The 23,133-nt window shown below is 39.7% G+C and overlaps 1 long non-coding RNA gene across 4 annotated transcripts in view; it reads right to left on the bottom strand.

The window, feature by feature from the left end:
• LOC111268751 (uncharacterized) overlaps positions 1 to 23,006 on the bottom strand; it is a 25,561-nt gene extending 2,555 nt beyond the window's left edge. The window contains exons 1-5 of one of the 4 annotated variants that reach the window (XR_015314359.1): positions 22,775 to 23,006; positions 19,397 to 22,565; positions 18,980 to 19,081; positions 17,775 to 18,351; positions 3,591 to 3,883 (exon numbers count right to left, since the gene is read on the bottom strand). This is a non-coding gene — a long non-coding RNA (uncharacterized LOC111268751). The other 3 variants (XR_002685391.2, XR_015314361.1, XR_015314360.1) reach the window with 3 other exon arrangements.
• Between the last annotated feature and the right edge of the window lie 127 nt (positions 23,007 to 23,133).

Here is a 23,133-nt window from a genome sequence, read left to right on the forward strand (position 1 = left end):
ATTTAAAGAAGAAAAATGAACTTTTTGTCTAAATTCTGGCGATAGAATAACTTTGGACAAGTTCCTTCTTTATTTAATGCATTTATGTCATTGCATCGATTGTATCGTTTTATTCTGCGCTGCAATATACTAATATTGTGTGTTCTGTCGATTTTTTTAAGAAAATTCCCAGATATTAAAAGTCTCCTAGGACAACGTTGATGACCGAGGTCAAGGAGCAGTTTCGCTGGACGCTTTTTTAACAGGCGCGTCCTCCTTATATTGAACGGTTCTCGTGTCACGAGATGTGTCGATGAGATGCCGTCAAGACGCGTTTTCTTAGTTGTGTGATAACAATCGAAACGAAAATATCTCCTTTAATTTTTAGGTAATAAAAGGAAAAATATAGCTTTGACTCACACTAAAAACTATTTGGAAGACTCTAGTCTTAAAAGATAAGCTAACCAATATGCTTAATAGGTCCGTTTAAAGGACATATTACTTGCTACAGAAGACACCTCCGGAGAGACACCTTTTATATTTCCCATATATTGAATGTAGCTGGCGAGAAACATAAAAATAGCACATAATTTTTGTTAGGTAATCACCAGTCTCCCAAATGTTGCGTATATGAAAGCAAGATGGTCGTCAGAGTTAAGGTCTATGCAAAAATGAACGTCTTTACAATAATAATCTGATAACATATATCTTTTAAGATCTTTTTTTTTTTTTTTTAAATTTAAATGCGTGCTAAACGAAGTACTCTGGTGGCAAAACAAGTATTTGAGAAATTGTTATCCGCTTTTAGCTCTATACAATAGCTGTTTAAAGTGAACCTTGTGTCGCTTCGTACAGGAAAAGCGTAAAACGTATAATAACGCTGAATTTTATGAGCTGACATCTCGCCGATCAAATGGTTCGAGGTGTTAGGGGGCGAAACTGCAAAGGAACAGTGTTTTGTCTGCAAAAAAATTAGAAACACAACCCCGCGGGTAGTAACCTACTTTCTAGGTAAAGTTTCTGATGTCGTCCGTGATGCATCAGTTCTGTTGGACAAGCATTTAGGAAAACTTGCAGAAAAGATGCATCTTAAACAATACATATAATGTCGATTCTGGTAAATTCGCTTGTGTGAAAAATGTTCTACCTTCTGATCTTCAACCTTACTAGATGTCAGCACGGACCTACTTTCGTCGAGGTAAATCTTGCTTACTATAAAAGAGATAAAGCACTTTTTAATGGTCTCGATGGGCCACGAGCATTGCAGTATCAAGATAAGATCCAATGCCGTAATGGCTATGATGTCAACACAGCGAGCGTCTACGAAACGAGACTTCCGATGAAATGCTGTGAAATATCTTGCTAAGTAACAAGTTTCCTTTGAGGTGGATTTCGACACACTGTACAGAAGAAAGCATGGCAAAAAAATCATGCATTTATTTCCGGTCATCGTATAACATTGTACTTCGATTTGGCTTACCAGCTGATCTGCGCTTTGTCAGCAGTATATATACGTGTACGTTTATGGAGTTTTAATGCTAGACATAGTATTGTAAAGGACCGCTCGCTCGAACCCTGAAGAACAAAATAACCACTCGAGGCAGGCAACAAAGTCGACACTGAAGTATAAAATGCTTTTATAGATCGTACTATTCATTTTATTTAATACTAGAATTTAAGATAATTTATAGACAGCGTTGCAATAATTAATTTGTTAGCAAAATATTAACGACCTGCTCAGTTTAGAAGAATTCCATCTTTTCGTTCGAATTTCCAATTAATAGGCAATAATAGACTGCTAATAGAAACATAAACGAGATGCATGCAGAAACGCATTTTTGGCACGCCCCTGTTATACAGGAACGAAACACCTTCGTTGTGGCCTTCTGGAAGGCCGAAAACATTACGTGATAGTCGCGGCTAAGCGTGTGTGCGCTTCTAAGGACACGAATTAAACCGACACAGCTTTCAACAAGATAGCTACAAATAACTATATGCGTACCCTATGTAACCGAGTACGCTGCTCTGTAAGTTGGTTGAGGCCAATTTTCGGTGAGACGGAAATTTACTCAAACCAAAGTACGTTCAGCTAGTGACACAAATGTGCTATAGCAGGCCGTAACTACATGTTCTTGTAAAAAGTCACATCGTTTCGGTTGGCCCTCAAAAGAAAGATGATAGAAAGATCTAACAATTTCCTTACGCCGTAAGAAGTCTGAAAAAAAAAAAGTCTCATATTTAGAATTCATTTTCTTCCAAATCCTGTTTTGACGACACTCCGCAGGTAGCAGCAATGGTAGCATAAACAAAGCAAAAATCGGCAAAAATTTTAGCTATACCACTAAGTAGAAGAAAAAACTTATCCGGAAACCAGAATACTTTAGATGAACCGGGACTACTGACCTAAACAATAAATCCACTATCTTCAAATAGTAGAATGCGTGCGTGGAAAATAAAAATGGTGGAAAACAATGTATTATGATAAAGCGTCCTACTTTTCGTAGATGTCAATCAAGGAAGGGTATGCTTATATATTATGCATACTTTTTAACCACATAATGAGGCCAAGGGGAATGTCAATTACGCTTATGTTACAATGCAGTATTATCAATGCCAATGGCTTGTTAATATAATACTATCTCGTAAGTTAGTTCCAAACTTCGTCAATTCTTCCATGTATCTTAAGTTAATCATTCTATGCAAGCTTTTTCCAAGCTCGTGTTGAGCTTTCAATAATCGGTATATGCAAGAGATGTAGACTCTGCCAAAGGGTTCACATGGTACAATTGAATCAAGCATGTCAACAATTATTTGCGTTGTATTTAGGGCCTACAAATGAGACACATCACTCTGAGACCAAAAATAGTGTACTTACGTGAAATTCTCCTATGTAGCGATCTCTGCCAAGAAATATAAACGAAGCCTTGAGGATAGAGTGATATATTTGAATAATCCTGTCACATATCACTGTTATATGTACGTTTATTCTGTGTGATTTGGATTGATTTAATGTTGCAATTTCCGTGATTTATCTATGATGTCGCGTAAACCCTTTCTCCATAAAGTTATAACAGCTCCATTCTTGGGCTTTTGCCTCCACCTAAAATTGGTGTCGCCGTATTTTGTAAAGCAAATGTGCATTGGTCAAATAAACAAGTCTTTTAGACAGATATTGAGAAGAAATTATACAGATTTAATATGACGGCTATACTAAGCCTTAAAACGCCTCACATAGGACGTGTCGCCGGTAGCCTAAATGGTGTCGACAGGGTACATTTTAAAGCGCCCCAGGGGTGAAGAAATATAAATATAAAAGATAGTTTTATCTGGTTGACAAGAATTATTACATGTTACGTACATACACAAAATACTGCTAATAAACATCTAATGGCGACGTACAAAAAAACATATAGGATCGAAACTAGAAATTATCGGCCCGCCGAATAAGGTTGCATTGCTAATCTTATTTTGAGAACAGATTTTTATTGGCAACGGTAAGAAATTATTCAAAAGGGTGTTGGAAAGGTTGTTCGGTATGCGCTTATCTACTAACAAAAGTTCGTGACTAAGTAACATACTTAAATCGTCAAAAAAACTTTCACTGCATTTACCTCGATTACAGTCGCGCTTCTGGAAGATATAATTTGACAGGTTAGAGGGGCACGAACTTGCTTGCAGGTTCGAAAACCTCAAGGCCCTCGCGTTGGTCGGTCACTGCTTCATGTTTTCGTCTTGGACCTCACAACAATAATAATATCCGATGGTGGCGTCTTCTACCAATTCTCTGCTGACGATGTTAGAAAGCCTTTTACATAAGCTCGGCTGTATCCAGTGAATCGTATGTTAGTTTTTACGCCCGAGTATACCGCGACTATGTCGAACGCTTTTGTCATACCTACCACATCTGAAAAAACAGATAATTTCTACTATAGCTCTGTTTTATGACCTTAACTTATCAAAATCTCCACTTCACTAGCCTCAAAGCGAACTTGAGCCATTCGGCAGGCGAGATTCTGCTAAATTACGTACCGAAAATTCTGTGCGAAACTACATATGAGCTTCGCCATGTTAAAATCGATGTATTATCGCGCTCATGTAAAATCTAACTACTAACTAAAAACTAAAAATATCAATAGAACTTCTCCAAGATGTATCCCGAAGTGAAGCATTTCATCCCGAAATGTCGTTGTTGTACTGCTGACCTCAGTATCTACATACAGTATCTAAATTTTAGTGACTTTAACTTAGAGTTTAACAAGTAGGTTTGCTGAAAGGGCTAAATATTGTTATCTTTTCTACAAGAAAAAAATCTGGTTTGTGAGCTAAAACTAGCGCATTCGGAAATTATACGAAAATTTGATAATATATTAATTTAGTCGATATGTATAATGAAATCTATATATATACGCCCTTGCACACACCTTGCAGCGCTTACACGTACCTGTCAAGGATATATAGCAAATAAGAATATATATCCGTAAGCATAAGGTAAATTTTGTGACAGATGCTGTCTTTCAGCTTACACCTATAGGATTTCTACATTGAGGAGTAACTAGTATTATGATTCCTCTCAGCACGTCGTGCACGGTTTGCTTGTTATGACACCTTTCGAAATAATGCTTAAGTCTTTGATGCTCTTTAGTCTCCTTTTTGGTTAAATATATTCGTTTTAGGTGAATGAAGCTGAAATATACCACTCCAGAAAACAGTCCGGTTGAAGGTCTTGTCCTTCCTAATTTTTCACCCGAACTAAGCACTACAGCATTGCTCGGTAAACCTTACTGTATAATTTCACAAATGCCGTATTGATAAACCTTGTAATACGGCCATTTGACAGCATATTTACTAACTCTTATTTGCCTTTCAAGCTCTAAAAGCAATAAAAATACCCACATTTCTTAATAGCTCCAAAATTCAGGTGGAAAAAGAACTCACAGCGGGAAACATATGCTAAAACCCCAGTCTTTTAAGTTCACAGAGGTTATCCTTATCTACAGCGTGTAAAAAAAGATAGCCTGATTTGATAAACACATCCTGCTAAAACGATATGTATCTGTAAGTGAAATTCGCAAGTATCCTAATCAATTCCCTATAAATAATAATGGTAAATATACACATGTGCATACATGTACACATCTTCGCACAAGGCCGAACTGTTGACGAAGGTACACTGAAAAACATGCCGATAACAACAAATACGCACGAACCACTAACTTTGGCAGTTGCCTCATTCTGTCAACTGGTTGAAAAAAATAAATAAATAATAACTAGCTTGTTTAATTCAGATTTCATGTAAGCATTGCTGGTTTTATCCTTTTATTCGTGCAAAAAAGAGAGGTATCTTAAGCATAAAGGAAGGGATATTTTTGGAAGCAAAATTCGATCATAAAGTCTGATCACGTATACGTAGACTACAGGCTTTTTCTACTTGTTAAATGTTCCGGAAGGTATTTTGATAGCGGACTTTGAATATCCAAGTTAAAAAAAAGTTCATGTTTATATAATTGTTAAGTCCGGTCTTATGCATTATCTCTGTCTTGCATTCTGCAGCCAGCGTATTCGTGACTGACGGTAATAAACCCTCTACAGATTTCGATTGCTTTGTAACATCAGCTGGATTTCTAACACATCAAGAATATTCACGGAGAAATATAGAGTAACAGTCAGGTAGAGATTAGATTAGATAGGGCAAGATAAGTTTAAATGGTAATTATCGAAATGGCTGTGTCCCCTGTCACTAGTTAGCTAGACGGTATTCCTGATTGTACACAGACGCTGTCAAGCGTATTTCTCCTTCGTAGACGAGCTAGGAACGTGACTGCCTGCACGATCACGATATTGGCAATGTGATCATACATGACTGCACCTGCAGTCACCGGAATAGGCAAGGCGCAGTAGCAGAAGGACATGGTACGTTAGCTACTCCAATTCATCACACGCAGTCAATGTCGATCCGGATATTTTGTTATTCTATGAGCTCACTAGTAACCCATATTAATAATAACAACAACAACAACAACAACAATCGTAACAGCAATTCCCTGGTATGGAAATAACAAGCGAAACAACGCTCGTCATGTAATAATGTGAGAACTTATTATGCCGTTATGTTAGAATGTCGCGCATAACAGTATTAGTAAGTTTTGTTAAACTTAATTGCGAAATTAAAATGATTCTATTTAACGTGGTCAGCGGTAGATTTACGATTGCTGATAATTCTCATATGGTAATTCGATAAGAATATTACATTTATTTTTTCATTGTTTCTTCCGGATCTGAACTAGTCGTATAAACGAACAAACAGTGCTTTGTTCGTTTATAGGCACGATCACTCGTAACGATGGACGAAGAGCAAAACACGGATGGCTTTGAATATCGATGAAATTGGTTATCGTATTTGGAAGCGCTACCACCCGCTATGCTTCGCGCCGTCTGGTTCGACACTTTTCTTCAGGCTGATTAATATACAGTATTATTAGTTGTATAGTAAAACGCTATGGGAGAAACAGCAGCTAAATGAGTCGTAGAGCCAGGAACAGCCCAGAAGAGCATACAAACTACTTGCAGAAAGGTTCAGACGTTTCATTAGCACATGAGATCGTGGAGGCAGTCGCGTCATGCGTCTTGTTTGTCAGAGCGTGAAACCAAATGGCCTTAATAGCTTCTCAGTGGTCCGCAGAAAGATCAATAAAAACATTATAGGTATAAGCGATAGCAAGGCACTACAAATGAAACCTTGTTCTTTAGTCTCTTAGAAACACTTATGCCTGAACAGAGACTCACATTTTAATCGGCCAAGGTATTACACAGCGTCCTTTGCAGGCCATTCTCGATCCACTCCACAGTTCAATACTAAGTTGAGCGATGGCATTTCCATGCATTTGCGAGAGAAATTCTGATCGTCAAGCGAGCAACGTATAGGGTGTAAAATCAATATTCATCTTTTATTTAGTAGATGGACGAAAGCACACGCTTTTGACCACATAGAAGTCCCAAAATGGCGAAATATATTTGGCTAAAACAACTTTGTCCAAACACTCCTTTTACCTAAACACAATGCAATTGTGCTATCAAGTGAAACTTGTCAAGCAAGTTCGGATCGCGGACAACTAGAACGAACTAACCGTAAATTGTTTGTCGTTAACCACAAAAAGATAACGGACTTCTCTCTTTTAATAAGTGGTGCCTTATTAAGATTAAGTCAATGGACTTCTTCTATTTATATACATACAACACTATATGCTAAAATTATAGTAACTTAAAACGAATAATTCTATGATATGTTGGCGGGTATAGATTTGGCGGAAACCAAATCTATTTCGATATGGCCGACGATATGTAAGTGTTTAATGGAAAAGTGTTTCCTTTGCAAAAAAAACTAGGGCCCTTTTGCGGATACTTGCTTTTCGCGTGACAGCTCAGTAGCGTTCATAATACTGAAAACGTGATTTTTAAATAAAATCTAGAGCTTAATCGATCGTTGAATTTATGATGTGACCTAACAATAGGCTGAAATTTTTGAAAAAATTCACGTTTAAATTGTATCATATACTCCCTAGTATTAAACATGATTGAAGCGACTTAACTTGTTTGTGGACAGTCTAACTTGATACAGTTAGGTATGTATGTAAGTTAAGCCCTCTTGCAGTGATTACTCCATGTTCAGCCCCCTTTAAATGTATTTGTTACATTATAGAATAGGTGTCTATTTACTGAAATGTCAAGTAGACATGGTCTCCGCGTTGCATAGTAGTAAGCGAAGGCAAAGTTGATAGTCTGTTGAAATAACGCTCAAAAAAATCAGTCGAGATCAAGAGTCTTTCAGTCGTACAAGGCTTGTTATATGGGTAAATCACTATTCGTGGATCTTAGCATCAACATTCAGTGCCCCTGTTTGCTTGTACGATGATTGTTACTATCAAAGTGAGCGATCAACCTCAATAGCAAACAACCCTTGGCGAAATTCAGACCACAGGTCTACAAGCTAGTAGCATAGTCCTTGAATAATAAAAGCAATAATATCTTTATTATTGATTAGAGTACAAATAAGATATCCAGAACGTAATATAATCAACATCGTGTCGTTGCTTCCTCTTAGCTTTATTGGTAAATATCTAAAGGATCTACCATAGAAATACGTCTAAGGTGAAAAAATATGTCTCGCTATGACAAACGATCAACTTAACTTGTACGAGACACACGACAGTTTCAATATGTGTCTTGCTTTCGCTTGAATCACACCAAGAACTACTAAAATTCAATTTGTTCTCGAGAGATAGATTAGAAATAACTGTTGTCCACTTGACGGCCTTAGGTTTGGCTAAAAATCGTTTTGAGTGTTACACAGGTCAGTACATTTTCCCTCAAACAACACTTGAACCATTTCACCAACAGTAAATAATAGAGAAAAATGACAAATCAATTGTTTAATTTAGTTGTTCCTTAGAAGTACGTCTCGAGACAATGACGGGAAAAATATTTTTGACATCAAAGCTTAGTCTACGATAATAATAATAATAACAACAACGTTAATGTTATATTATCGTTATATAAAGAATTTTCAGGTTGTCCGGGCCTTAAAGTAATGATTTTCATCATGGCCGGTCGGTGGTAACAGACTGAGTATGAGGTCCAGAGCCCAACAGAGCGATATAACATATTGTTAAGTACCCTTTACGACCTCGCCCGATCAACAAATGTAGCTCTATAGTTCTTCAAATATGCTGTATACTTTGTAGATCTTTTTTACCTCGTTACATTGTTCTAACGATTTGTGCCGCCAGCGATGAACCGGTCTGGAGGATCCATCCAACCCGAATATACATATATATATATTCGAATGCGTTGTATATACACATCGAGCGAATTCGATGTGTATACAGAACGCATAACGTTTTCCCTCAGCTTGGATGACGTGTCACACTTCAAAGCGGCATTGCTTATACTTACCGGCTGATCGCGCAGTGCGTTTCTGAAAATAAAACAGACTACAGCTAGAATGGCCATCGCAAATTGGGCTTGAAAACCACTAACTTCAGCGGATCCGACGGCCCGTCTCATTGACGCATCCCTATCCTTTTTAGCGATTTCTGGATGAAAGTTACTTCAACCTTCATCTAGGATTTGCTGAAATCCACCGCGTTCTAGTCCAGCCTCAAACTTGCTCTCTGTTCTAATAGAAAGCAACCTCCGCAGGCCACACGCACTGACGTTGTTAATGGTCGAATATTCACTGCCTTAGTCGTCTGAGCCTGCGACCTGTAGCCTAGTTAGTAAACCTCTCCTTTCGTCGAAAAAAAAGAACAAACCAGATGTCGGTGGTGTTGACGAAGAGCGAAAACGAAAACGCAATAATACTAATAGCGTTTGAGGATATCAAGCTGGCCTTATGCCCTGTAACGGGTCCTTAACACAAATCAGCTGAGTATTAGGTGTTAGGCACACAATACATTACTTAAAAAGACCAGAGGCAAATCGGATTTCAAGTTACGGTCATTAAATGGTTGCACCGTGGATAAGGATAGCACCCAGCTTGAGTACTGCGTAACAAATTTTGTGCAACCGTAAGATCTTCCAGTTACCTAGCTGCGTAACACAAGTACAAGATAATAGGACAGTGAGCCGCAGCCATTATGTGGCATACTCTAGCTTCATTGCGTTAAACATTTTTTAGCTTCAGAGGCCGTTTTAACTTCAAGCAATACATATATAAGGTGGAGCACGATTTAGGTAAACAGATCGAAAGCTTTAGCTTTCTGTCTTAGCCAAACCTAGAGAGATTAACTGAACAGCGGTAGCTGTGACTCAAAATATTGCGCGGTCCGCTGACTTAATTAGAATATCCTTAATGCGTGTTTCCATTTGTGTAGCATGTTCGACCTAAAGTTTTTTTTCGGTCTAAAAAGCATATCGTAAAAAATGTATCCGGCACGTTTGCCTCAAACTTACCATGTCATTTGGCATTCTGACACTTGCATGAGATTCTTCAGGCTATGTGTCGCACGGACCATAGGATCGTGGCAAAGGGAATTACTCGCGGGCTCGGCAAGATCACTAGAGGGACGACAAATCAAACGATTCAGCGTTGGCTCGAGAGATGCATTTCTGGCCGAGTAGTTTTGATCATGTCCACGATTAGCATTGGCCTACGTGTCTATGGCGATCAAATACATTCGTTCGTGCCAGCAGCTACCCCTCGAAGGAAGCAGAGCGCGACCACTTACTTGGTAACTGGACGGCAGAGTTAAGCAGAGAAAACATCATGATTGAAAGGTTAGAGCTACCGAGCGAGAATAGCGTTACTTTGGGCGTCCGCTCTACCAACGCCCACACACAGCGTAATAAATTCGTGTTGTACATTGTATCCGTGGTGTACATATCCCAGCACAATCGTAGTTATCGCATAGAAGCATTTACACAAGCCAAAAGTCGATCTATCGGGGTTTCTCAATACGTATGTGTATACATATCACAGTGCGAAACCGTGTTAATAAAAAAGGCTATATTTTATGATGTATATATGCGTAACACAACGATGTTCCCTTTAAATCGTACTCATTACCACGAGATTTTCATTTGCTTCCTTCAGTTTCAGACATGTGTTTTCAGGGTTTTTTTCCGCAGTTTCCGTTTCCTCTGACCCACATATATATATATATATCGCTGCTTTATTCGATATCGCCTATAAAAATGAACGCATCTTTTCTGCGCTCGTGTAAACTGATATCGCAGATCAATCTGTACAATTTAAGCCGATAATAATTTTTTTTGTTGAAACTTCGCTACAACTTTATCTGATACTTAGATGTTCTTTTCCGTTAGAATTTCTGTTGCATCTTTCGAAATGGGCTTGAAATAGAAGCTTGAATGTTTATTGTATGCTGTATATTTTTTATCACCTAGATAAAACATGTCACATCGCGATCTTCGTTCAACACGTGTCGTTAAATGACGATGGACGCTACCCTAATCCGCCTCTATGTCAAATTTTAAGTTTATATAAAGAACTTGATATACGAATTTCGGCCCTGAGCTCTCTTTCAGTACATCGGCTATGTAAATAACCAACAAGTACGTTTGAAACTTGTTTCTTCGCAAAACGTGCATACACTTAACATATATTTAGTATTTCCAACATGAATATGTCCATTGCCGGACTATAAAACTTGTGTGTGCGTGTGTTTATTCCCTGATAAGCGTGGTAGTTTCTGAACTGCGAAGAACCTGCGAACTAATCATATCAATACGCTCATTTTGTGTGTAGGTGAAGAGAACGTATTAAAGGCATCGTCAAGAGTATTTGCTGTAATAAAGCAATAAATCGCGGTTTACTGATAAAACACTATAGATTTTTAAACATTTGCCTCTCATGAACGTACGGTAACCGTTGTTGTCGAGTAAGGGTACTGCACGTTTCCAAGTATCTAGATAATCACGAATCGTGTTTGCCGCAGCTTTTTAAAGTACAGAACAGCGAACGGTTAAATCAATATAGAACTAGTATGATCGATGGGGCAAACGATCTATCATAGATACGACCCTCGTTGAATATGGCTCAGCAAGCCAAATTCGAGTTCAGGCGGCCGGCAAAATTAACCGACCTATATTCTTTGCAAATTTTTACGATGTAAGTACATTATTGACACTAGAAGTTGCCGCTTTTCTGCTGTCTGAACTACAATTACAAAGAGATAAGATGCGACCATACTGCTTAGTAAGGCCTAGCGGTTACAAGTGGAACAAGCGGGCTTCCAGTTGAAGCAGACGTCGAACGTCTATCCCTTTCCTAATTGTGAGGTTTTCCTTTCAAATTGTTCATTTATACCTTATCCAAAGATTAGTCAACTTTTTTCTTTTTCCTGTCTCATGCGTAAGCAACAGTCCCATAATATCCATGTATTTATCATATTTCTTAAGTACGTAAGTCGCAGTATAAAAAATTAAAATATGGTGCCTTCTTTTCGAGCGTACTACGTAATCGAAGGGTTGTCAATCGCTGGTTTGTCTCTTGGACTATAGGAAATATGGATAAAGAAATATACTACATTAACATACATATAAATGCGATGAATGTTTTTTAATAGTTATAATGATAACACATTCTTACGAACAAATTATGGATGGTGGATCAATGGCTTTGAATTAAAGGCCTTTTCAAAGTAGAAAGAGGTTGTAACGTAACTGTTGTGACTTTTCCGCGGCAAACCGACAGTCACCAAAATTGTCCCAAGAACGTTAAGAACACAACGGGATCTGCAGCTTTAAGTTGATTCTAACTTATTTCGAAATGAAAACCAATCGATTCAGGCCAACTTTATCTAATAGCTTTCTTTTCGATGTTTCTGCTCGGCGCATGAGGCGCACGTGTTTCTTTCCCTTTTGCAATAAGCCTTGTTCAAGCCTGCTGTTCCCTGGGAGCAAATTCAGATATTAATTTTATGGTATTGTGCATAGGTGTATTCACCAGACTGCGCGGACAGTACGAAACAAATGATTTATTGTATAGGGATAACCCTTAACAAATTCAAGCACGTTTTTTAATTTTGCAAAAATAACAAGCGACACCGTTGCACAATCATGGAGTACGTTAGTGCGGTTTGACTCGGACCAGTTATCCTCGTAGTAGTTGGTAACATGTTAGCCTGTTGACCTTAAGGACAATTGTTGATGTAGGTTTGAGTTCAGACGTAAATACACTTCGTTTTATAGTGCGAATCAGCCAATTGAAAGAATGTCTAAAGCCGGCGTCGGCCGTAAAACTGAAAGCATTTAAAACCAAGTCGATAGGCACGTTACGTAAACACTGTGAGGTACATACGACAACGTCACGCTTGAAGATTTATCATAATAGATACAATCTTAATCATTTGTATCGTTTAGATGAACCTACGCTGACTGGGCTTTCTACACACGACGAGGTTGTGAGTATAGATAACCGCTAGTTATAGAGGCCACTTTGACCGTTTGAATACGTACTGCGTTTACTTTCTTCGCTAAATATGCTAAGTAGTTTTTGAAAATAACTTTTGGTAAGCCATTCCTTCCTGTCATGTGCTAGCTTCTTCATCGACCGCTATTTATCTCAGACAGCTATACAGACAGCTATCTAAGACAGAAATACACAAAACGAGTCTCACAAAGCCACCCCTTAAAGGGCAAGAAAAGACCGCTTATCTTACATATATATACACACATGTCACGAACCTTGAGCAATATTTGCTACGTTTTGAAAAGCAACATTAGTCTAAACTATGGGTCACTACGCTGTATTTATACATTTTTTCGAAAATACGTTTTGAGCACTAGGTATATTTTACATATTCATACTGTTATAACAGGCTGGCAACGATGCGTCTAGGACTGGCTCTATCGGATACAGATTTATCAGCGCACCTAATAAGTTCGCCCAGTCAATGCGGCAGGTAAAGGTCACACAGTGTGCCTCTGTCATCCCTTTTTCCCTAGACGTTGTCCGATGAAGGGTGGAAAATATTGGTTTGTTACATCATTACATTATATCCACATGGTCTCATATGCGCATTATCCTTAAGCACACCGTCATAGCTCTGGCTAAACGATTCATGTGAACTCTTGAAAATTTTCTAAGGTCAAGTCGAGTGATGATGTCAATTACGGCCAAAGTGTTACAATTTTTTTTTTTTTTCATGTTTTTCTCTTAACATTGTTCCACTAATTTTTCTAATAGCTAGCAATTTCAAAAGGTTAAACCCTATCGTCTACCAGGCGACCAGCTTAAAGACCACTTCTAGCATACCCAGCTCCTTCATGCTGATCTAAGCCGCAGTTGGCCTTAATCGAAAACAGGCAATAAAGCTTGTCTAAATATTCAGCTAATATTTTTCTTCGAACACCGTACGATCAGCTCTAGCTTTTTGTACAGCTTCTACCCACGGAGGCAGGTACAGGCCGCTAGCGTTTGGTAGTGCTTTGAGTGGTCCTACAGTATTCGGCGGACGTACGAACGCTGTCATTGTGAAAGGAACCGCAAAAAAAGAGGCCTCATATCTCACTCTCTTGGTTTTTTCCCCTCCTACAGAAATCAAAAGGACGATAACAATAACGTATGCCTCCGTATTGCTACAACAGTCCAGCAGAGGGACGTTGGTACGCATAGAACAGCTATACTTGTCTAGCAAAATCCGAAACAGCGTGTAGGTCGTTCATTTCACTCCAATTTAGTTTTTAAGCCCGTAGAGGACAGGAAATGCGCAATTGCCTTTCCATAATGCTATGCCTCATACGATAGTGACACTTGTATCACCGGTAACTAAAGTACGATACCACAACAAGCTATGTCAGATTGTCCAGCCAAAAAGAACTCATAGTATTCTGTCGTTCAGCTTTACAATTAATCGCCGTACGGCACGTCGAAACGTCTCGAAGCGCTCTGACATTGATGATTGCTATTTGGCCATTTTACATCGCTCTTCATTGTCGATTGAAGAACCTGAACGAAAACGCATTGCGATATTAACCACTTCACTGCCCGAAGGCTATTTTGCTAGAGCATGTTGAGTTGACGAAACCAAGCTGTCATATTGCTGAATAAAGCCATAGTATATATGATATTACTAGTTTTTACATAGAAATACCTATTGGTCTGACTCCCACCGGTAAATTACCTGTATTTAGGGTGAGTATCTTGTTGACATGTTTAACAAAATTTACCGCCATAGTGTGAGTTCCAGGGAAGCAACTTTTCTGCCTGCCCGCCTCGCATCTGACGGCCCCTACATTCAAAATGATCCACACTAAGCATATTGGCACGCGCCCAGTCATATATGGTTGATTTATTGGGACCCGAACGAGCGCCTAACGGACATGCTAGGTACAGGAGAGAACAGTGGGTAAAGTATTTGCTTGCTAATCTCAGGGATGCCATACGGCCTAGGTTCGAACCCGGGCATAGACACACTGCGTTTGTTGCTGCGAGCCAGCCATCTGATGGAATGCCCAACGCGACACTGGACGTACATATGGAAACACAAGGAAGACCCCATATTGTGTGCAAATAACTGCTTATTATAAATGGTAAGCTTATTTTCAATACTTGTGCCATACGGAAGTTCAATGGTTATAACCTGTATGAACCTATAGTACATCTTGAACCTAAAGCAGGTTCGGGAAAAATTTATGTTCTTTTTTAGTGTATACATACTGGAATTAACACTGAGTGAACCGTACCCTCATGTTATCCAGATAAGTGTTGAAGTTGCATTACGCTTTCGCTTGATAAAACTACTGTGAATAAACTTGTTTCGACAAAAGGGTCAGATTCGGTGATACAGCCTGTCGATTTTGAACTGCTGAAGGGACCGCTGTAGCCAATCTTGAAAAAAAGCATTTGATCGAATGTAATTCTTAATAACAGGCTTTCCTTCCACAAGAACCAAAACATAAGCATATTTAAACACTCGTGACATCCTTCTCTATTTATGCATCGTTTGTAAAAAAAAAAAGTAACGTATTTGAAAAAAATGTGAAACCGTTGTACGCTAGCGCACAAGCTTTACATTATATGTTTGTATAAACAAAAGTCACACTCAGCCCAATTCGATTAATATCTGTAGGAAAATTAGATGTACTTCGTAGTGTCAGCTACAACTATTGACGCCTTTCCTTTATCTCTAGACTGGAAATAACTGACCGTTCGACTCAAAGCAAGTCGGCATATCCCTCTTGAACCTTACATTTTCGCTCTGGCTATTCCGTTGATCCCCTATTTTAAGTTTGATTTCCCGTGGGTAGCTTTGCCGTCATATGGCTTGTTCTTTACGGTGCTCCATTTAAACGAACGCGACTTCTGGGCGAGAAACAGAAGCGGTCCAACTATCTAGCCGTTTGTACGTGTGGAAACTAGATTCTAATTGCAGCCTCCGGCCTCTATCGGTGAAGGAGCTGACAGTGGTTCCTTCCTTCCTTCCTTCAAATAACTCTATAGTGCTTTTATTGATATTTATGTTGCCTCAAAACGGCCATCCGTACACAAAGTAAAAGTCCTTTAGGAGCAAACGCCGTACATTTCAACGAGCGAAATATTATAGCATACATATTACTGCCGTTAAAGGTAGGGGCTTCTACGTAAGTTGATATTAGCCTTAACTTGATATCTGAGATAAATCGTACAGAAAGTATATTGCAGAAAGGTCTCCTGTTCGATAATCCAGTCTTTGACAGTGCAGCACATTTCACATATTTCATGCTATTATGGAGGTAGCTGAAGTTTCATTAGTAAGTCAGTACTTATTTTTTGTTGCACTGTTTCGTATGTCCAACATGAACCGCAGTGTAGATAAAGGACCCACAAAGATGTATTAGAATATTAAAAATTCATAAATTAAAATAAAAATAATAAAATAAATGCTATAGGTTAAGTACAAAACTTATCTTTTTTACAAGCTTTTATTTATCTGTAAAACGTTCGTAGTTTTTCTCTTAATTTCAACATATCGTAATAGTACTCTTACTATAAGACTATGCCATGAGCAATGGGCGTTAAAATCATAAACACATAGGCGTTCTAGTTATAGTAACGATCGCCAAACCAGCGTGGGTTTTGAAATAGTTCTGTTCTACAAGGAAAACATCCAAAGCACAAATTTGTTTTTATCTGACAATACCGTCTTCGCGCATTAATGAGTAGCTCCGTTGGCGTAACCAGGCGTCTCTCCAGCTTTCAGTTTTACAAACACTCTATTATTTACCCTTTTCTCGGCTATAAGTGACTGCCTACAGCAGCTGTTTGACGCTTGTCGTCGTCTTCTCTGAGCTTTATTCGAGTCGACTTGTTCCCGTTCATTGACACTCTCGGCATTATGGCTCGACATTGTCGAGATTCGCCGCATCTCCCGAAATCCAATTGAGACTATTCTTCCAATGTCCGGCGGCATGTCCTCTCGCACGCGCGGTAGCGGAGCACGACATCTGCCGCATGTTGTGTACCCCCGGGGTACAAGCCAGACGTAGAAAAAATAACAATTTCTTCGAAATTCCAACATTTTCGCGTTATGTTTTGCTGTTGCTGACTAACGCATAGACGATTGTTGTTGTGGTAAACGTCTCACCAGTTGTAAACGAATTTTCAGTATAATTTATTTAGGACATTGTTGTTATAGTTGTTTTATAGCTAATTTAGCCTCAGCTGTATCTAGGTCTCGATGGATCACTCATTAGTTAAACACTGAAACAGACCATGCAGCGCTGTAGATAGATGCTAAAGCAGATCAAGTCCAGCATTCGTTTGTAGCTAGTGAATAAGATACCTTTCGGTATTTGAGTCGTCCGGGTGAATGTTTTGCGACGTAAGCACTTCTTTTGAGAGCAAGAAATATTTACAAGCAAAAGGGAACCCTAATTATGTGCGATCCTTTATTCTTTTATGGATAATTGTCGTCCGATCAATTTTTTATGAGGTAAGTTATTGATGGACCGAAAAAAGACTTTGTCAGTAACTATATTTAGTGTACGCACGCTTGCATACGCGCATTATATCAATATCTTTTTGCCTAAATTCTATTTTCGTGAAAGACTAGATTACTAGATCAACATATACGACTTGTCGCTTTGGTAGAACTCAGATTAGACATATTTCTGATTAGTTAGGGTTAAAAAGTCAGCTTTTTGGTTGAGAAATATTTTGCATGAGCACATAGGGAACCTCGAATGTGGTTTCGCTGAAGTGCATGTCCACTGAATAGATGCCGCGGAAGTAATAACACTGCAAATATTGAAAGAAATTTTTTAAAATTTCTGTCTGGATTTCGTGTTATACTTACATTTTCATCGGTAACACTTGTAAACGACGCTTTGTGAGAAGCGGGTACATTTGTCTTCTTCCAAACTGCTTTGTCACTCGAGCCTTGATGGGCAACATTTTTGTTTTTTTTTTGGAACAGTTATTTCTTTTCCATCTTTGACAGCTGAATTATGTTCTGATTTTGTGGAGTTTTCATGTTCTAGAGGAACCAGGAATAGCTGCAGTAGTCGTTTGAAGTTGCAGGAACGACTTCAATAAGCTTGAGGGGCATGCAAGGAAATACACGCCGGGAAAATTCCTTCGTATCAGCACATTACGAATGATGAAAAATAGGAAAAAGAGAGGAATAGAACAAAGGTAAGTACTCGCGCATGATCGTTTGGAAAAGTCAGTGTTATTTTGTGGAAAGCTTCCACAGTGGCAATAATAATACCGACAATAGCGGCGAAGTCAAAAAGGAATCAGAGGCAAAGGACAGCCGTCAGTGATCCAAGGTAGTACGATCGCACGAGGTAAACTACCGCATTTTCGTTCAGATCCAGTCCCGCAATCTGACTAAGTTTGAGATTACTAGATCTGCTACGCGGGGATTATATCTGAAATGCAAAGATTTTTTACGACTCTGTTCATTTGTATTTAATAAATACGTTTTCATTATGCCCTATGATGCTGTTACACAATCGAATTGTTTCTATCGCATCCATGTGTACTCTGACAGGAATACTCGTAACGAAGCCTATGGCATCTAGGCTTCAGAAAGGGCTTTTAAGGCTTAGTCCTGATAAAACTCCGAGACTAAATATTTACTTCTTACTCTATCTAGGTATGCATGTAAAATACGATATTTACAAGAAAATCGTTTTTATATTTGTTCTAATATTGAAGTGTTTTCTAAGACTAAGATGAGGTCACTACGGACGTACCTACGGGTTTACCTTTAAAGGTCTAGGTACAACATTACATTAGAAAATGGGCTTTGCGCGTGTACGAGTGGAAGCCTAATTCGCTCTACGGAAAGTTTGAAATTCATTATAGAACATAAAGAAACAATAGCAATTCTATTCCGGCTTATTAAGTATTTCCAAGTATTGAATCGCTTGGAAGTTAATCAACGAGTATTCATAAAAGCAGATAAATGATTTGTTTTCTATCTATCTATCTATGCGTTCGTTGTATTACACATAAGAGCGTTCGCAGCGTGCCGTGGACGTGAATATAACTTACGCAGAAGGGGGCGTACGTTGATTTTATAGAAATTACTACCAGAAATCGCCATGTATAGAGTTTTATTCCGTATCATGACGTGTGCAAATTGTCGAAGGGAATCTATAAAAAAAAAAAAGTTACTTCGTCTTAGTGCATCCACAATGCACACTGGCTGCTATTTGCACGCGGACTATTCAAATACGTCTACCGACGGATGTAGCAATTCCGCAAAAAAAAGCCCCAGAATCCTGACTAACCAAGCCATACTAAGGGTCCAAGCGTTACACAAATATAGTCATTGTACTATGTCAAACATTACAGACATACCAGCTCACAGGCTTCGATGAGATTTAGCCATTGCAAGGCGCCTTCTACTATCCGAAGATAGACGAGAATAAAGAAAACAGCTTTAATTAAGCAAAAGAAGGTACTTACGAGTACAGTTGACTGTGTCCATAGTAGAGATGTTTTCTTGTTTCGATGATTGTTTAGATTCCTTAATTAGAGTATGGGTCACGGAACTAGTTAAAACTTCGATGTTACACGCATAACATACAGGGAGCGTGACAGGTTCTCTCCTAATAAAAGTCTTTGTTGACGTGCTTACAGAAGAGCAGAAACCATGTTTGTTACAAAGTTGTTCGTAAGTTTCACTTCGTTACGTTTTTTTTCCAGTGTCACAATATTATCGCTGGAAATTCACACACCTAAAAACACAATGTACTTGCTTCAGGACATATATAGGCACAAAGCGAAGCTTTTGGCATCGTTCAAGGACGGGAATGCTTTTCCGTAGGCTTTCTCTTGTTCTAGTTTTCACACCCTGGTCCATTCTTCCAATGTCCTTTCCACTGGAAGTAGGTGGTTCTTAGCAACTTTCCGGTATTTGATTACACAATTAACCACCGATTTTGTCCACGCTTTTGGGCGACTGTATTGAGTTGCAACATAACGCAAGGTCGGCGCTGCTGCTATCTATAAAGGTAATCGTAAAGACATTGTATTTTGACGTGATGCTATAGGAGCTCGATCTGAGAGAGTTGTTATGTAGCACGCAATTTTACTCGGTCGAAGTCCTGTCGTTTCCTACTCCATTTACCGTTGCGTCTATGGTGCTTCTGATGATTTCATCCTATTTTTCTAGATCATGGAGAAAATGTCTTCGATTAGTTCAGTTTTAGAAAGCAATTTCACCCCTTGTCTGCATCTCCAAGCTACGGCCCCTTGCCTGATCGTGCGCAGAGCACATGGAATATAAAGATAGGCATATACAGATGCGCACAGAAAAGGTAGTCGCGGCGGGGCTAGCGGTCGATTCAAGTGACTACTGTGATACGTGTTGGGTATAATTTTGTATATTGTAGTGGTAACCAACGATACTCAACTATATATGCTTCTTTTGGTTTTTGCCAGCGGAACGACTCTTGTCGACAATACTTCCATGGCTACCGATATAGTTAAAATCATCCGTATGCAGCTGGTATGTACGTGTGTGTATTTGTCTGAACGCTCCGTGGCAATGATACAAATCCCAATCATCGGTATTTCTCTATCTGTCCTTTTTGACATGTCTTCTTCTGAAAATAGTAGCAGTAACAGCAGTGAGGCGCGTGGCAGCTGTACTGCAGGTGGCACTCACTTGCCTAAATCTAAATGTGATCGCAATCTGCGCCAGGTAACTTCAACGCGTGTAGGGCCTCGGTACCACTTGTAATAATGGTACAGCTGCGGGAATATTAATGCCACTATTGACGCCGGACGCACCGGTATGGCAGTTGCACTACGACGACCATGACGCTGGTGATGGCCGATGATATCGAAAGCTAAAGAGCTGTGTCAACGGTGATGGCAGTGTCTCGGCGTTGCCATCTGTCCGTAGCAGACAAATGTACGAGATATTTCAGAACTGCGGCCTATGTAACTCGAATTAAAGTCCTGTTTCCGATATCAGCCGATGAAAAAACCGGCCCAGTAACGGCGGCTTCTCTGTGTTGTCGCTGGTGACGAAGGTAACAACAGCCAAAAAAGATACAGTAGCAACAATGATGATGCTGAAGTTGCTCGTGATAATCGCAGTACTGAACGATGGGTTACTAATTGGGCACGGTTCAAACTACAGGCACGTGTAATGAGCGCGCCAACAAAAGTGGGCCTACTAGCATATACACGTATGAATCGCACCATGCTGGTGCAAAGAGTGCTGAAGGTCGTTAAGATCCATGCACCATATAGATACAGTGTTAGCTATAATGGACACAAGTGTATCTGAACGTGCTTTGGTCGCCACTTCGGTTGTTGATGACGACAACGCCAGCGACAATAACAACGATTAGACTGGTCTTCAGAGAAGTGGCAACGAGTCGTAGGACAGATAGACATTACAAACAAATTCTATGCCGGCGCTTTTCTCCAAACCCAGATCGCTGTTGTAGCCGTTAGCGCTTCAGCGATTGTTTCTTGCAGATCTGAAGTGGTCAATTATATTGTAGCAAACGCTCATGTTTTGATGCTACTGCTGCTGCCCTTGATAATCGTACTAATGTTGACTATGATCTGACTCTTTCCGTAGACTTCGATGTTCGTTGTTCCGAGATATTGTGGCCTTTAATGGCACGCTTCTGGGTAGCGACCGGCGTTATCGTTTGAGTGGCTGACATATCCTGTTAATAGTAGTTGGATATACACACTCTCTACAATCAACTGAAGAAGCTTACTACACTTACTTGGGAAACGATATTCGACTGCCAACAATGGTAAAAGTCACTCTTTGTTTGACGATGCTAATTCTGTGTATTGGACTTGTCCTATCACGTGTGCGGTATGCAGCATGTTAGCATAGGCCAAACTACGGGCGATGGAAATCTCTGGTTGTATTCCAATGGCGTTGATTAGAGCGATACACAGCGCGATAATGGCAACCAGTACGACATAACAGAAACACCAGCATCTCACATGTAACCACACAAAAGCCCGTGTCGTCATTATGTTCTAGATGATCAAGTGGACTCAAATATAGTGGACACGCCGTTGTCGTTCGCTGATCCTATTCACTTCTCGTTTATCAATTGGTCGGTTGGTTTAGACTTGGTCCTATTTGTTCTATTCATCCTCCTGCTGCAGTGGTGCCGGCCATCGTAAGCGTGACAGTGGATACACTATTGTACGACACGCTTATCGTAGCGTAAACGTCAGCTCGATCATGCTTTACATTAGAAAGCGCTATGCTAAACTTCGACGCAGGTGACGTGTGCTAGTAATAACTTCTACTGTATAGCCAATAGTTTATTTTCGATTTGGCTCCTGTTTTGCTATGGCTAACTATTGCATGATAGTTACGCTCCGACGCAACACCTGCGGCAAATTTGACTTGAACTGGGCGATAGCGGGAATGGGTCACGACACACACTTCTCCTCTAAGAGGTACGAATGCGCATGGTTCATTGGCAACACTTGTGTATTGAACCGTATGAAACTATCTGAATCATTTCAGTCGTACGAAACCCAGCGGCATCTCCTGTATGTACTGATTCCTTGTAAGTGGAACTTAAACTATCACCACATTATATTTTAAGCGCACTGCTGCTGCCATCCAGTGGACCGTTACCTAATCACAATAAGCGTAAAACGAAACGCAGAGACGGTAAAACGATGGTGCGACTGTATGTTCCGTACTAGGACTGTGGATGTTTGTACACTAGCTGTTAGAAAATTCTATTGTTCGGCCTTCCGTACATGTGTAACTACGGGCGCATCTAGGGGCAGTTCGTAAGCGGCTCTAGCTTTCCATCCGCGCTGCGGCCAGCGAACTCTTACCTCTGAGAAGACTTAGCCGGCGTCCAGGGGGCGCTCTCACGCAACATGTGGCTACACCGGTTACTCTTCCAACGACAGCCGCCCTTTCCATTACCGGTCCCTCTCCACGATGGCTGAAGCGCGCCACGACGTACACGCTGGTCCTTGCATTGGCATGGACTGAACCAAATAGACATCGTTCTACAACGATCGGATGTAGAACGAAACACTGTATAACAGACGAAACTGATCGAACGGGTCCTAAGTGGAAAATGTTTTCTATGTTTACCTAAATGTGGGAAGTTGACAAACATGCGCTGCCTAATGACGGAAGTATATACTGAGGTTTCTGCGAGTAAAGAAGGACTACACAAATATGA

This window comes from Varroa jacobsoni, unplaced genomic scaffold (genome assembly GCF_002532875.2).
Source record: "Varroa jacobsoni isolate VJ856 unplaced genomic scaffold, vjacob_1.0 scaffold_1317, whole genome shotgun sequence".
NCBI classification, from domain to species: domain Eukaryota; kingdom Metazoa; phylum Arthropoda; class Arachnida; order Mesostigmata; family Varroidae; genus Varroa; species Varroa jacobsoni.